General features: G+C 38.2%; 1 protein-coding gene across 2 annotated transcripts in view; it reads left to right on the top strand.

Annotated features, from left to right (window-relative positions):
* The first annotated feature begins 1,709 nt into the window (after window positions 1-1,709).
* Window positions 1,710-14,790, top strand: part of foxp4 (forkhead box P4) — a 142,152-nt gene continuing 129,071 nt past the window's right edge. For both annotated transcript variants that reach the window (XM_067388220.1, XM_067388219.1), the window contains exon 1: window positions 1,710-2,214. The gene's annotated coding sequence lies outside the window, so the exon portion shown is untranslated. The remainder of the gene's footprint in view (window positions 2,215-14,790) is intronic.

Below are 14,790 nucleotides of genomic sequence, written 5' to 3'. Positions count from 1 at the left end.
TAATGAGTCTGTGTGAACGGAAGTACAACTATAATGGACTCATTTTGTCCCTCAAAAATGTGAAAGTTTGATAGCAAATAGGGCTTTTTATTTAAAAGACATGCTGTATTCCAGATCTCAATGCATCCATGCTTTAACATACCAAAAGATAAGCAATGCTACGTTATTAGTGAAAGGCTGAGGCAAATTTGTGCAAATTGCCATCTTTAATTCGCCACTGATCATCGCTTTGAACTTGAATCTATCTCTTGTATATCCAGCTGTGATCTTGTTTGCAGGTGTGTATGCTTGTGAGATGAACTGTAGGATAGTTAGAGAGTCAGTCTTCATATGGGTTCTTTGTGTAATCCTTTCATGAGTGCCTCATTAGCCTGTGATGGCCAAACCACAAGAGTGTTTAATCTTAACCCCGTGACAGAGAACAGACCGAATCTCCTTCTGTCCATCTTTCCAATCTGATCTGGAGCGCAGACTTTGTCATGCTTGACCATGTGCGTGAGGCAAACAAGTTTTGTAAATCTATGTTTGTGTGTGTGTGTTTAATCATGTTAATCTGATGGGGAACACTGCAAACATGCACATAAACACAAAAGTTATTTTAGGACCTTCTTTTGTCCTTTAAAATATAAAGCTTAGTTCTAAAGTGTTTTCATTTTCAATCTATGTGCAAAATTCCTCATCAGATTAGTGATTGTACATGCAGTGTAACTTCAAAAAAGTTGACAAACAACTATTTTTCGGTAAATCTAAAGCTATAAATACTGCCTTAAAGTGCATTTTTTGTTGTTGTTGTTGTTTTTTTTTTTTTTTACCAGGACTTGAGGTCCATATGGCAGGACATAGAAGTGAAGTCAGCATTGTTTTATGAGCCTATGAGCCGGCTGCCTTCATTTTAGGCCGGCATGGCTACATCTTGGGTTATTGATTTTTCTAATGAATATGTCTTGACTAATGGGGGTCGTATCCTATTGTCCAGTGGAGATGTGAAGACTTTTTTGATGGTTCAAGTAAAAGCCATTTTTGCTGAGAGAAAGTTTCCACTGGCACTGACCATAAAATAAATCATATTTGAACATTTTTGATAAGATGACAGATTACTGACAAAGCATCACCTTGACTATCCATTAAAAGTTGGAGTGAGATTCATAAATCAACAACTTGCCAACATCATATATGGTCCTGAGTGATGATTTTCAATAATAATATTAATAGAATAGCACACAAATCATTTATACTATGTATGTGAGTGTGTTGATTATATAAATTATATTAATAAAAGTCATTTATTGCACTATACAATATTATCTAGGCCTATAACACTGATGATGATGATAATATACTGTTTGTATAATAATAATATTTAAAACAACACATTTTAGAACAATTATAATACTACTTATTATTGACAACAAAACCAAATTATGATTGAATGATGATAAGCAGCAAGAACAGACTTGTTATTTCCTGAAGAGTGTATGAGGAATAAGGTAACGGTTCCCGTGGTGAGTCTGTCCTTTGACTAACATCTGTTGCTCGTCGGCTTCCACAATGGCCAAACTAAACCATCGATGCGCGCGCAGGTGAAGAGATCAGCGCCTGGAGCGCGCGAGGTTTTCTATTGTGCTGCAAGCGGCGGCAGCGCAGAAGATGTGTGCGCGCGCGCCCGTTCTAGGCGTATTACGGTAGACCAAACTGTCCCCTAACACATCGCCAACACAAGACACAAGCGGAGTAATTCAACACTGATTTCTCTGCGAATGAGCGAGGAACAGACGAGATGCCAAAAACTCCAGCGAGAAGCATTATTGGGACTTTAGGAAAACTCACCGTGTGATTAACAGAGAGAAAGAGGGAAGACCTGAAGCGACGAGGAGGCGTAAAGAGCCGCGTGCTTGTTCTTCATGAACTTTGAGGAGCGCTGTGACCATGCAGCCTTTGAGCTAGTGCACGATTATTGTTTCCACTTATCACCCTACTGAGTGACCAGTCTGAGAGAGGAAGCCAGTAAAAAGGAAAGGAAGACTAATAAAGACAGTTGTCGTTGAAAGTAATGGTCTGAAGACATCACTCAATAGAACAGGATTTTTTTTTTTCTTTTTGCGTTGCTCTTCAGAAGGTTTCTGGAATCACTGGGACATTCACGAGAGCTGGAGCGACACATCCACATGGTCCAGCCGTAGAGTGAAAGTAGAGTTCTTCACAATATCCTAACAGGTTCATATCCACTTTTTTTACTTCTTCTTTTTCTTTCTTTCTTTCTTCGTGTACTTTGCGCCTCGCTTCTTAAGCGATTTTAATATTAACATGTTTCCCAGATTTGAACGCACGGACGCGTTATCTCACACACTTCACCAGATCAAAAGAACAAAAAAAAAAAAAAAGTCAGTGTATTTTCTTAGATGTTTTGCAAATGTGATACTAAGGCTCTCAGTACCACAATACATTTGACAACTTTTAACTTTTTACGTGAAACTTTTGAACCGGAGATGAAAGCGTGTTATTATTCTCCACAAAAGAATAATACGCGATTATGAATTAGAGACATACACATTTTTATTAAATAAATTTGTAATAACCTAGTAGGGTTTTTAGATAAAAATGAACCTCGATAGTGAAAAAGATTATAACAAGTTTATTGAGCATGTGCAACAGAGTTTGAACATATCACCTGCTCTAAAATATTATCAAATGAAAAAAGGACTTGTTTTGACAGATCAGATAAAGTAACTTGAAATAAATATATGTTAGTGTGCATTTGGTTACATTTGAAAGACTATATGATTCTTCCACAGAAATGTAGAAATCATATATTGCTTGGCCTTTGCCAATAAACCTCTCGTGTAAACCGTTTAAGTTAATAAACAGCATCGAAATATACACGTAAACTAAAAAGTTAAACAGCGGCTCGATGTAGCTACTTTTTTTTTAATTCTCCGTGTAGCTGATTGTTTTTAACAGGCCCTCAGCAGATAGTGATTTGATCTTATGCAAATAACCCATGCCTTCTGATTCATACGTTTAATAGAATAATAATTTAACGTTTTAAAATTATAGCAGAAAGTGAAAAGAAAAAAAATCAATGAAACGCATTGAAGTTTGTTGTTGTTTTAGGGTCTATTGGCGGTGTGTTAATGAGACAATGAAATACAAAAATTTAACGAATGAAATAAAAGAGATATAAAAATAAGATTAACTCAGCATGTATTGATTATTATTATACTTAAATGAGTGTGATTTCAAATGCATCAATTGCCGCGAGATACAGTGAGTAAGGTAGATGCAAAATCAGATTTAAAAACTGATGAAAAATGATTAACTTTGCATATCAAAAATTGTAATAAAATATATATTTTTTTAATTGGTCAGTTTTAGCCTCGCCTTTATGAGTTAACAGACAGATTGCTGACTAACTTCAGTGATGCAAAACTTAATATCTGTATTTAGGGATTAATTTTTACACAGATGCATGAGCAAGATTAATCTTTTATTTTTAAACCATATGTTTAATGGCTTGCTGTTCATTTCGTGATCAAATCAGCACTGTTTGTTTCTCTCTCAGATACAACAGTAAAGCTAAAACAAAACAAACTAGCAACAATTTTAATGTGGGCATTAAAAATAAGTCTGCAGAGGGAACTACAGTTCAGGAGTTGAACCAAGTACACTAGTAATTCACACTCTTTTTGTACTTGGTTTTTAACAATAAATCTATATTCAGTCTTTTCCTGCTAATGAAAAAAAATGTATATATATATATATATGTAGCCTACACCTCATCATCCTCATAATCTTGCAGTGTGTTAATCTCATGTTATTAAGGACTGATAAAGCTTTTGACACGATTAATTTAAATCTCATGGAAAGTATACGTGAATGTTGCCTTAAATCACTGTTGGCATTTACAGCACAATGGAAACGTATATTAAATCATAAGATGAACATTTTTTGACCATTGAAAGAGAATGATAAATGATTTACTTTGATGTCATAAAGTGTTTCTGACATTTTTAATTTGTTTAATCTTTTAATTAATTCATCTTCATTATTACTAACAGCATTTAAACAGCATTTGAAATTTATTTTATGAAAGCTTACTTTCATAAAATAATGTTTTATTTTATAAGAATAATTTTTCTTGAACTAAAACACTTTTTTTTTTTTTTGTCTCAGTGCTGCACTTGTGTGCTCCTACAATGTCCGTTCTTTGATATATGGCCTCTTATGATGAACAGATTCCCTGCTAATTGAAATGTGACATGTGTAAATGTAGATGAACATAAGCATAAAGTGATGAATACAATTTCCATTTGATTTGCTTGTGTGTTAGATGAATAGAGTGATTGAATGGTTTTATGTGCTTATAGAGTAAAAGCGATAATTCATGAAGTTGACAAAGAATATGGCATTTCGTTCAGGGAGGGCATTAAAATGGCAGTAAAGTGGGTAATTTAGTTATTTGCATGGCCGTCAAGCAGCTGCAAGCGGCAACAGCTACACCTCAGCCGATAGTTTTAGCACTTTATTTCTAACGGTGGACACTAGGCTACCGTAGAGTTCAGGTTATAATTGATATATCACTTTTTCTGTGATAAGTGACTGGGTTTTATGTTGTTCTTCATGTTTATGCAGACTACAAACCTTTCGGAGGTCTTTCAAATACATTATTTTGATGAATGTGTGGATTGCATGGCAGGCTGGTATTCAGCCCACTGTGGGTATTTTTCTGGGTAGAGAAGGTCGAGAATGTGTTTATTTTGGACGTTGATGTTGAGCCTAACCTGATGCCAGGTGTGCATTCAGGCATGTTGCTTTTTGATGCATATTTCAGGAACATTTGGTGATTGAAACTTTATTTGAACAACCAGTTTCTTGCTATGCAAATACATGTCTGTGTGTGCTGTGCAAAAAGCATTTAGTGCTTTGTGTGTGTGTGTGTGTGTGCTCTTTTCAAATTCAGATGAGCCTCAGTGAAGTGATTTAGAGGTAAATTTAAGTTTTTCAATATCATGGGTGGTTTTAACACAAAGCACTCTTGTTCTCATGAAGCACTGTCCCTTAGACCCTCACATAGCATTTCAACCATTAAACTCTTTTACCGTTCCAAAAATAATGTTAGTTTTCACACAAGTGCATTTTTAGCTAAAGCATTTTGAAGAGCAATACATATCCATCTCTAACTGATTAGGATTATTTTTTGTCAACCATACTTTTGGCCACTTGTGCTCTCCGAAACATGTTTGTGTGAAATATGTCATGCCTACGTTCTCCCTTTCATATTTCAGCCGACCTTACGTGAAAGGTCAGGCTGTAATTTTTACGCTCGTTTGCGTCTTTGAACGCATCAGCTCTGGCGTTGACCAGCAGCAAGCAAGCAAGCAAGCACCAGCCGTAGATTAAACATGTGGTTTTAATTGAAGATGTTATTTGGTGGAACGGCAAGGCTGAGCATTTTTCAGTGTATGTGAATAATAAATTATGCACGTTTTTAGACAGTTGAGGGCTGCTTTTATTACTAGTCAGAGAGTGGTGTCATTTTCTCCTCAAACTCTGAGCCTTGAAAGAGGAAAAAAGGAGCTAACTACACTACAAATGACACTAAAGCAATTTCAACCAACTTCAGCATCTGCAAATTAAAAACCCAAAAGAAAAGAGAGACCAGAGTGACGGATGTTTTCCAGATGACAATGTTGATCTGATTAGGTGAGCTAGATATCGAGAAGGTCTGGTGTTAACCGTTTCAACTTTGAGAGAGACCAGACTGCAGCGCGGAAATGCTGTCTCGGCGATCCGTCAGCTGAAGATGCTGCTGGACATTGTTTTCTTTTGTGTGTTTATTTCCAATGTGAATTTAATTCTCCACTTGAACTCTTAAGCACAGTTTCTCTTCGCCGTGACCTCAGTGGCACATTTTTTTTTTTTGTGCATTTTTTTGGTTTTCGCGCACAAGGTTTCCTGTGTGGGGAGGCTTCACGCCGGGTTTCGGGAGAGTGCCAGGCTGTTATGAGGTGATGACTGTCTTAAAGAATGACCCTAGCGTTTGCTTAGAGAGAGGAAGGGCCCATTTCCGATGAGCTGGGGAAATGCGGTAGAAGGAAAAGCAGGGTGATCACTGGACGGAAATGACAGTACTTGAGTCTGAGGCGTTGATCATTACTTCTCTATATCCATTAGCCGAGCACCTCAGGAGAGATTATTGGCAGCTCGGAGCTGCAGATGCGGATGGAAAGTGAACTAGTGCACTGCATGGTCAGTCACATGTGGATACCTGCTTGAAAGAGTTACAACTGGCCTTTTTTGCCTGAAACGGTTTCAGGTACCTGTTGGTGTGATGAAGAACACTGTGTATTGATCACTGAAGCCTTGATAGTGTCTAAGGGAGGATGTAAGCTGAAGTCATAAACTTGCTCCCTGTGGCCACCGAAGCTGCTTCTGCTAACTTTGCGTTCCAGCTGACAGCTGTATTTGTGTTATGGATTTTCTCTCAGTCCGCCGTCTTCCCCCCTCGAGCCTTCACCCCCTCCACGAAGGTCTTTATAATGCGACTTGCTGTATATTTTAAAAACCCCAGCGTAACGCTGACAAGCCATCATGTCCATCAGAGAAGCAGCCGCATCAGTAAAGCTCTTTGGGAAAGATGGGAGCAAACTTTCGGAATTGTCACAAAAGACGTGACGTGATGTCAGAGTGACAGCTGCGGCTTGTTTGAATGAGTCTTAGTAAAGTTTTTGAGAGAAGCCCAGTTCTGTTTCTCGCTTCTATCGCTGATAAAATCCCACTCGTGACGCCAAATGCTAAGCTCTCAAAACAGCGATTGCGATTACTGAAAACTTCTGCCTAAACAGGAGAGGAGAAAACCTCTGATGTTTTATTCTTCGCTGCGTTGCCCGGCTTTGTTTGGCGGCAACGGCGGGAGGAATTCCTGTCAGTGTTGCCGGCCACAGTAAACCTTAGTCCGGGTTTAAAACTCTAATCCACCCCCAGCTGCCGAAGGTGCGAGCGGTTCGTTCCTGAGGGAGATTCTGGTGCTGCACTGTATGCTTGGATAAATCCCCCTCCCCACTGTGTGACCATATAAGTAATAACCATATAAATGCATCTAATTTTCATTCGCTAATCCGTAAAGTAGCAGTGGAATGGAGGAGTGTTGGTTTCTTTTATGGTATTAGTAATGGGTAACAAGGGGATGCCTACTTAAGTTATTTGCATTTGAAACGGACGAATGTGATACATCTTATGACAGAATTATCTTTTAACCATGTGTAAAACAATCAGATTCATCTTTCCATTTTTGATTGATGCTTTTTCTTCTGTCCTTCCTGGAGTTAACTTTTTTTTAGACACTTTGCATTTTCTTAAAAGAAAATCACATTTTCAGAATGTATGTCATGTTATAAATACCTAAATCCATGCATTTCTTTGTGTTGTGTAAGGACTTGTCTTTTTTTCCTCTTCTCTGACGCTGTTGTGGTGAAGTGTCTTGTCTTGGTGGGGGGTGAGGAGTGCGGGAAGCGCAGCGCAACACACTCGCGCTGCAGGAAAAGCATGTTATCTAGCGCTAACCATCACTTGCCAAATAACGCGAGGGCTTTAAAACACAGGAAAAATCACTTCAAGAAGCTTTTATGGAAATATATATAAAAATCTTTTTAAACCTGTAAATATATTTATATCATCTAAAACTTGATTAATTGGTTATATTCTAAACAAGTGTATTGTTGTGATTTTATAATTGAATTGTTTTTAATTAAAAATCAAAGATTTAACAATAGCTCAGGAGGAGGAGCAAATTTTAAGATTTCAGAAAAATTAAGAAGAAAATAAGATTGATTTCTGTTCTTACTCCATTTAAAATTGTGTGTGATGAGCGCTGCTAACCGTTGGTTAGAGTTGCCTTTTGCTCTCGGCTGTGGTCTGTGAGCATTGTTGACCAGAAGACATCTGCCACTATATTATCCCCAGCTGTTATCTGAATAATTGTATAGTAACCCCCCTTCACACACACGCACACTAACACACTCACACACTCACAGACAGCCCCTCACTCTCCATTCATCGGAGCGCTAGCGGGAGAAGTCAGGAAGAGTATTTTCCTTCAGAGGGGTCGCGGATGGAAGGAGGGGTGGATGGGTTAGGGTAGCCGGTCAGACTTCATACCGGTTGAGCTTTTCTTGCCGGTAGGTTGGGGGCACGATGGGGCTCTGTACCAGTATGATGTCTGCCCTCGCGGTCACTGCCAGTTGGCTGACATCTGTAATGGGATTCTACGTCCATACCCCCTCTTCCCTGGGAAATAACCCAGCCACTAAACCTAGGATTAGCACTCCTGTCCAGGACTTTTCCACAGGAGTGAATAAGTTTTGTGCTTTGTTTTCTCACCCACTCACTTTTTAATTCACCTCCACAGTCTTTTTTTTTTTTTTTATTCTGTTGCATGGCAAAGAAAGGTGTGAACAAAAAAGGTGCTTTGTCAATTTTAATGTATTTATATTATAAAATGTAATTCACTTTTCATTCACACTTATTTAATTTGAAAAGGACTAAATAATTATAGGGCATATTTCCTCCTGTATTTACTTTTACAGTGATAATGCAGCAGAAAAAGTATTGTATTTAAATTAAAATGTTTTTGTTTCCAGTACTGTAGGAACGTATTTCAATGTTGCATGTGTATAAAAGTGTTTGTGAAAGAGAGATGCAAATCCTACAAGTCTATCCTCATTATTTTTCTTTTAAAATTGCAGGTTTACAAAAAGCTGACGTGTGTGTGTGTGTGTGTCTTGTACTTCAGCATAGCTGTAATATACTTTACTTCATAGCGCTGCTTTAATGGTTGCCGGTATCCATGGCCAACTATATAGTGATATCATTTGAACCAAGTTAGCTTTAGCTAAATAAATAAATAAACCGATGAGCAATTTTGAGCTATTTTCCATTGATGTCCTCTTTGCAGCTTTTTGAGAGGCTTTATCCAGGCTTTCACACTTGCTCCCACCCACATACCGAAAAGGCGAACTCCAGCACTGGTTTGTTTTCAACTCTGATCACTGGATGACACCAGGGCGACTTGAAGTGGTGCGACCTCTCGACCTCTTTCTTTCTTACCTCTCTCTTATTCCATATTCTTTAAATCTGTGTGTCGGAAGACATTTGTGCGCAGACATCTTGCCTTTTCAAATTAATTAGTCTCCTGGCATCCTTGAACTCTCGTTGAAAGGGGACCGAATGCTTTAATTAAAAAAGGAATGATGGCCAAATTCATGTTCCTCCACACACATGCGCTTTTTTATGGGGAGGAATTGCATTGCTGTGATATTGGGATGACATGGCATTCTATGGTAATTTTTCACTTTCAATTTGAATTACCTTTCCTGACATGACCCGTGCCCGGATTTTATTAAAGGAATCTACATGATAAAAGTTGCAGATAACTCCAGATAGAAAGGTGTTGTGACTGTATGCTTAATTTTGAAACTAGCATACCTAATCTTTACTTCATTTCTTTTCAATCAAGCGATCGTTTTTATCAGATAAAATGGTGAGCGGATGAAAGGCTGAAGCCTCAGATGTAAACCTATTCCTTGTATTAAAACCTGATTAAATTTGTTTAAAGAGTTCGCATGCGGCATTTTATCACATTCAGACATTTTCACGTCTGCGTTTTTTGAATAGGTTGTGAGGAAGGACTTTTTATTCTGTGATCTTTTGTTAAGTGTTTGGTTGTCATAATTGCTGTTTCGGTTCATAGAAAAAAAAAAAAATTAATTCAGTTCCCGCAGGTAGAAGAACAATTGGAGAAAAATGTTTTTGAAATCTCTAGATAAGAAGAAACAGGGCAATATGACCACTGTCCACAGGTGAGCTATTCTCTTCTATCATTTTTAACTATGACAAATTTTTGCCTTTGTTTCTTCTCACCCTCAGATTTCTTTTGAAGCATTTACAATCTGTTAGTAATGGATAAAAACACAAATGCAGTATTCCTTCAAGGACTAACACAATTTTATGATTTGCTTCAAAGCAATCAGCTCAGCAAAACAAGCCTACAATACAAGTGCATAAAAAACATACTCTAAAGCCTGTTAATAATATAGAAAATTATTTATTTACATTGTGTGGATACATAATTTTATGGTCACATTTTTGATACAGTTTTTGGACAGCCAGAGTCTAAGTGAAGGAGGAAATGATTACAGCGGCGAGTTAGGCTGAACTCGACATCTCTGACGAGTGAGTTTCTTTATGAGGCTTTGTGCTGGGCGTTTGTAAAAAATCTGGCCAGAGAGAAGTTTCCAGAAATCCTCAGTCGCAGCACATCTCCTGGGTGCTATTAAGCTGAGACGTCTGCGAGTACGAACCTCCACCGTCCCTCCTGGTAACACTCCGCGGTTTAGAGCAATCACTTTCCGAACACCAGCTTGCCATGGCTAATTTCAAAAACACAGCCATGGCTTGTCCCTCACGACCCCCCATGCAAAAAAAAAAAAAAATCCCAGAGAAGAAAAAGCAGTACAAAATAAAGTCTAAACCCTCTAGGCGACGTGAATTTGGATTTAGTTTATGAAAACCAGTCTGATCCTGTTCATAAGGAGCCCTAATAAGGATCTGCTATTTTTTTTTTTTTTTTTTCTGAAATGTATCGGCGATAATGATATCGAAGAGGTGAGGTTTTCAGCCTGTCCAGTCTCTTCACTTTTCTCTCCACCTTGTCCAAAAGGTTAATTGTTTTTGAAACACATATAGCTTTTCTGAAAATTTGACAGGTCAGATGTAGAAGGAGACGAACAAACCCCATGAGGTGGCTGTATTAGCAACCAGAGCGGCTCTCTTGATTGACTGCCAGTAAGGCGAATCCCTCAGCGGAGTAATCAGCATCCCCCAATCATTCAATAAACACCTAATCAGACTAATTGACCCACTCCCTGTAGGAAGCGAAACCCGTGGCCTCACTCACACCTCGATGTGAATGACGAGTGGCCTGGCTGCCCTCTGTTAAGGTTTCAAACATTTCGATGAACATTCAATAGTATTTTTAGTTCCGAATCAGGGTTTATTATGCACTGCTGTGGTCAGTAAGACTCATAGGCCCAAAAACAAAGGTTTGCGTGTGGTCAGTTGAGCTCTGGAAACTCTACAGCGGCCTGTACTCCGTGTTATGGAAACCCCCCAAAATAAACGCTAAAATGTGAGGAATTTGATAAATGCTCTGATTAGTTGGCCACCCTATTTTACAGATAAAGAATGAGCATAATGCATAAGGAGGAGGGGGAAATGAAAGAAAATATATGTGGCTATTCCAGTAAAAAATAGAATTAGTGTCTCATCACCTGTTTTATCTTAGTATATTAATGTGTCGTCCTCAGCAGCTTATCCCAAGGTTGTCTGGCGAAATCGTTTTAGCTCCGTGTGTGTTGGCTGACTTTCAGAGCAACGCGCTTCTCCAGCCGAATCCTCCTTCCCACCCGACTCTTGACATGCACTGTCTTATCTTCTTGACAACTTTGTCCACAGAGACGTTCCAAAGATATTGATATTACAATGTATTTTATTGTAATGAAATATGTGTTAAGCTTTACTTTGTCAAATATGACTTATCGCCCCTCTTAGATCCTCTGTCTGAGGAATCTGGAATGGCGTACTGTTAAGAGTTGCTCAGAAAAACCTAAAAGGGTCATAAAAAGAGCTGATTTTTTTCCTTCTTTTTTTTTTTTTGTGCTCTAAGTGCTTTTGTATTTCTTTTCTAGGGGAGAGTTGTGAGTTTTCTCAAGAGATTGTGACTCTTTTTTTTTTTTTTTTTCTTTCTCCTGTCTGTAAAGCACATTTGTATCTTTGGCTTCTCTTCTTTCTTTAATTTGGCTAAAGGTTCACCTCCAGCCGAGACAGCAGTTCAAAAACACCTCAAATATATATACACACTTGCACACTCTGCCGGATTATATGAGGAAATAATTCCATACAGTCATCCATCCTACAAGAGTATTATTCTCTCGTTCTGTCCCCCAACACACACACACACACACACACACACACACACACACACACACACACACACACACACACACACACACACACACACACACACACACACACACACACACACACACACACACACACACACACACACACACACACACACACACACACTCTCTATTTTTCTTTCCTTTTTCCTTATATTCCTGCCTGGTAATGAGAATGTGTTAATGAGAGTGAGAGATCTTTCGGCTATAGCGTAATTTATCAGAAAGGCATAGTTTAAAAAAGGAAAAAGAAAAAAAAAAGAATGAGAGAAGAGACGGCCCTTCAAAGAAATTCTATTCTTCTTATTTCTGAATGTTTGATGAGACATTGAAAAGTTTTCTAACGTCATGCGGCCTGAACAGTACAGAACAGTGCGCTGTCTAATCACGCTTCACAGAAAAATGACTTCCAACCAGATTTAATTAACTGATAAGAGGGGCTTCAAATTAATTTTTCAAGGATGTTAGATTTTGATTAAGAAACTCCTAAAAGAAATAGACGAATAATCAATTTTTTAATCAACTTACTCAAATGGTAACTGGTTAATATGGTAATTCTGACAATTAGGCCAAATGTTGTAGAGCAGCATTTTCAATGCATCCTTGTAAAGAAATTATAATATCTTCACATCTAATTATCACGGTTATTTAATTTTTTGTGTGGCTACCTCTCAATTTCACTATTCAATTTCTTTTCTCTTCTACACCTCTTCCATTAGGTCCATATTCAAATGAGAAGTTGGAGATAGTATTAAAATGAGACTTTGAGAGCACTGAATGGAGTCTTTCAGAAATCCTTATTGGATGGATATTGGGTTGTGGGGGTGGGGTGCCGAAAAGGGAAGTGTTAAATTTAATCGTAGCCGTTTACATTTAAAGCAAAAACGACTCTTGAGATTTCTTAAGCCTTTCGTCGCCTCTGTAGATTACATGAATTAATGGCGTGAACTTTTACTTAAGGCTTATTCATTCTGAATGGACATCTGCCTATGAAGGTATGAGAGAAATTAATGTTAAAAGTTTGGAAGTTTTTTTTAATGTGGTGAAACTGATGATGAGATCTTCACATTTGATTGTAGTTGAGAAAAATAGAAAAGCTTGCATAGCATTTTACAATAATTAATCATTTTAATTATGATCTTTTCCTTAATCAGCTCTCCGGTCAAAGCCACTTTCTAAGATTTATACAAGCTTAATCCAAGAATAGCAGACTTTTATCATGTCGCCATACACTACCTTTCAAAAGTTTGGGTTGTTAAAAAATTTCTTTGAAATAAATTCTGTTCTTCTGTACTTTCTATTTATCAAAGAATCCTGGAAAAAAATGTGTCAGAGTTTCTGCAAAAATATTAAGCAGAACAACTGTTTTCAACATTGATAACAATAAGAAATGTTTCTTGAGCACCAACTCAGCATATTAGAATGATTTCTGAAGGATCATGTGACACTGAAGACTGGAGTAATGATGCTGAAAATTCAGCTTTGCCATCACAGGAATAAATTACATCTTTAAAAAATATATAAAAAATAATAAAAAGTTATTTTTAATTGAAATAATATTTCACAATATTACAGCCTTTTACTGTATTTTTGATCAAATAAATGCAGAATTTGTGAGCAAATGAGGCTTTTTTTTAAAAAACAATTTAAAAAACAATTATTTTGAATGGTAGTGTACATACATACGTATCATACGTAACAAATACACGTATCATGCATTCCATAGTTTTTAGCATTTTTTTAAATGTCTACTACTATCAAAGGCGTATTTGTTTCATTCACCGAGCGTTACCCTCGTGCTTCGTAACAAGAAAATATTGACAAAACATTCGAGTGCTGCCTTAAACGGCGCAAGACTGGCTTCCTTTCCCTTTGAACTCGCTCGCACAAGTGGCTAAGTAGCTTCTTGAGCTAGGCCCGGCTGGCAAAAACTCAATATTGAACGTACATATTCAATTAGCAAAACTCATTAGCAAAACTTGGCGTTTGTTGTTGTTTTTTTCTCTTTCTCTCTGGCACAGAATTAATGGTTTTGATATGCTAATTAGCGAGTAATTTAATTTCAAAAGGCCTCAATTAACAGCGGCATTGTGGACACGATGAAGTTAAGCAGCGTAATCTAATTTGCATTAGTAACGAGCAGGGAGTAATTAGGGGACTAATTAGACACTTCAGACAGCACTTGTGTTTACTTTCTTAATGAAGTGGAGGGCTTTTTTTCCGTAGGAGCCAGAGTGTGCCAAGCATCAGAGGGGTGGCGGGGGCGGGGATTTGGCACTAGGAGACGAGTGGCATATGGCTTACTGATCGGCTCCAATTACAAACCCCGCTACCTGTCACGTTAGTGGGCTGGTGACGCGAGTCTTCAGCCTAGCGCGCTCTCGAGTACCAATCGCCGATCCTACATGTGTCGGGATAGACATCATGGGCCGAATGGAACCTTCTGGTGGAATTTCACCGTTCTGTGCCCTGGCTCTGCATGCTGTCTGATGAGGTCATAGTGCAGGGACATGTCAGAGCCATTACGGGCCTCCGCACGCCTGGCCGGATTGGTTTAAAATTTTTGTACCAGGGAAGGACCTTCTGCAGAAAATTCCAGATGGCCCTTCTTTCATAGAAGACGGAAAGTTTTTTTTTCTCGTCTTGAAAGAGATCCAGGCTTCAGGACGGTAGCAGATGGAGAGGTATCGGGGGCGCAGACTGTTGATGCACATTGTGACCTGGGCTGTAGTTTGTCTTACTCTCAATAGTCTCATGTAGCCACTTTATCACATGA

Source organism: Chanodichthys erythropterus, chromosome 6 (genome assembly GCF_024489055.1).
Source record: "Chanodichthys erythropterus isolate Z2021 chromosome 6, ASM2448905v1, whole genome shotgun sequence".
NCBI lineage: Eukaryota > Metazoa > Chordata > Actinopteri > Cypriniformes > Xenocyprididae > Chanodichthys > Chanodichthys erythropterus.
The sequence above is the reverse complement of the archived record's forward strand: the minus strand, read 5'-3'. Positions and strand labels throughout refer to the sequence as shown.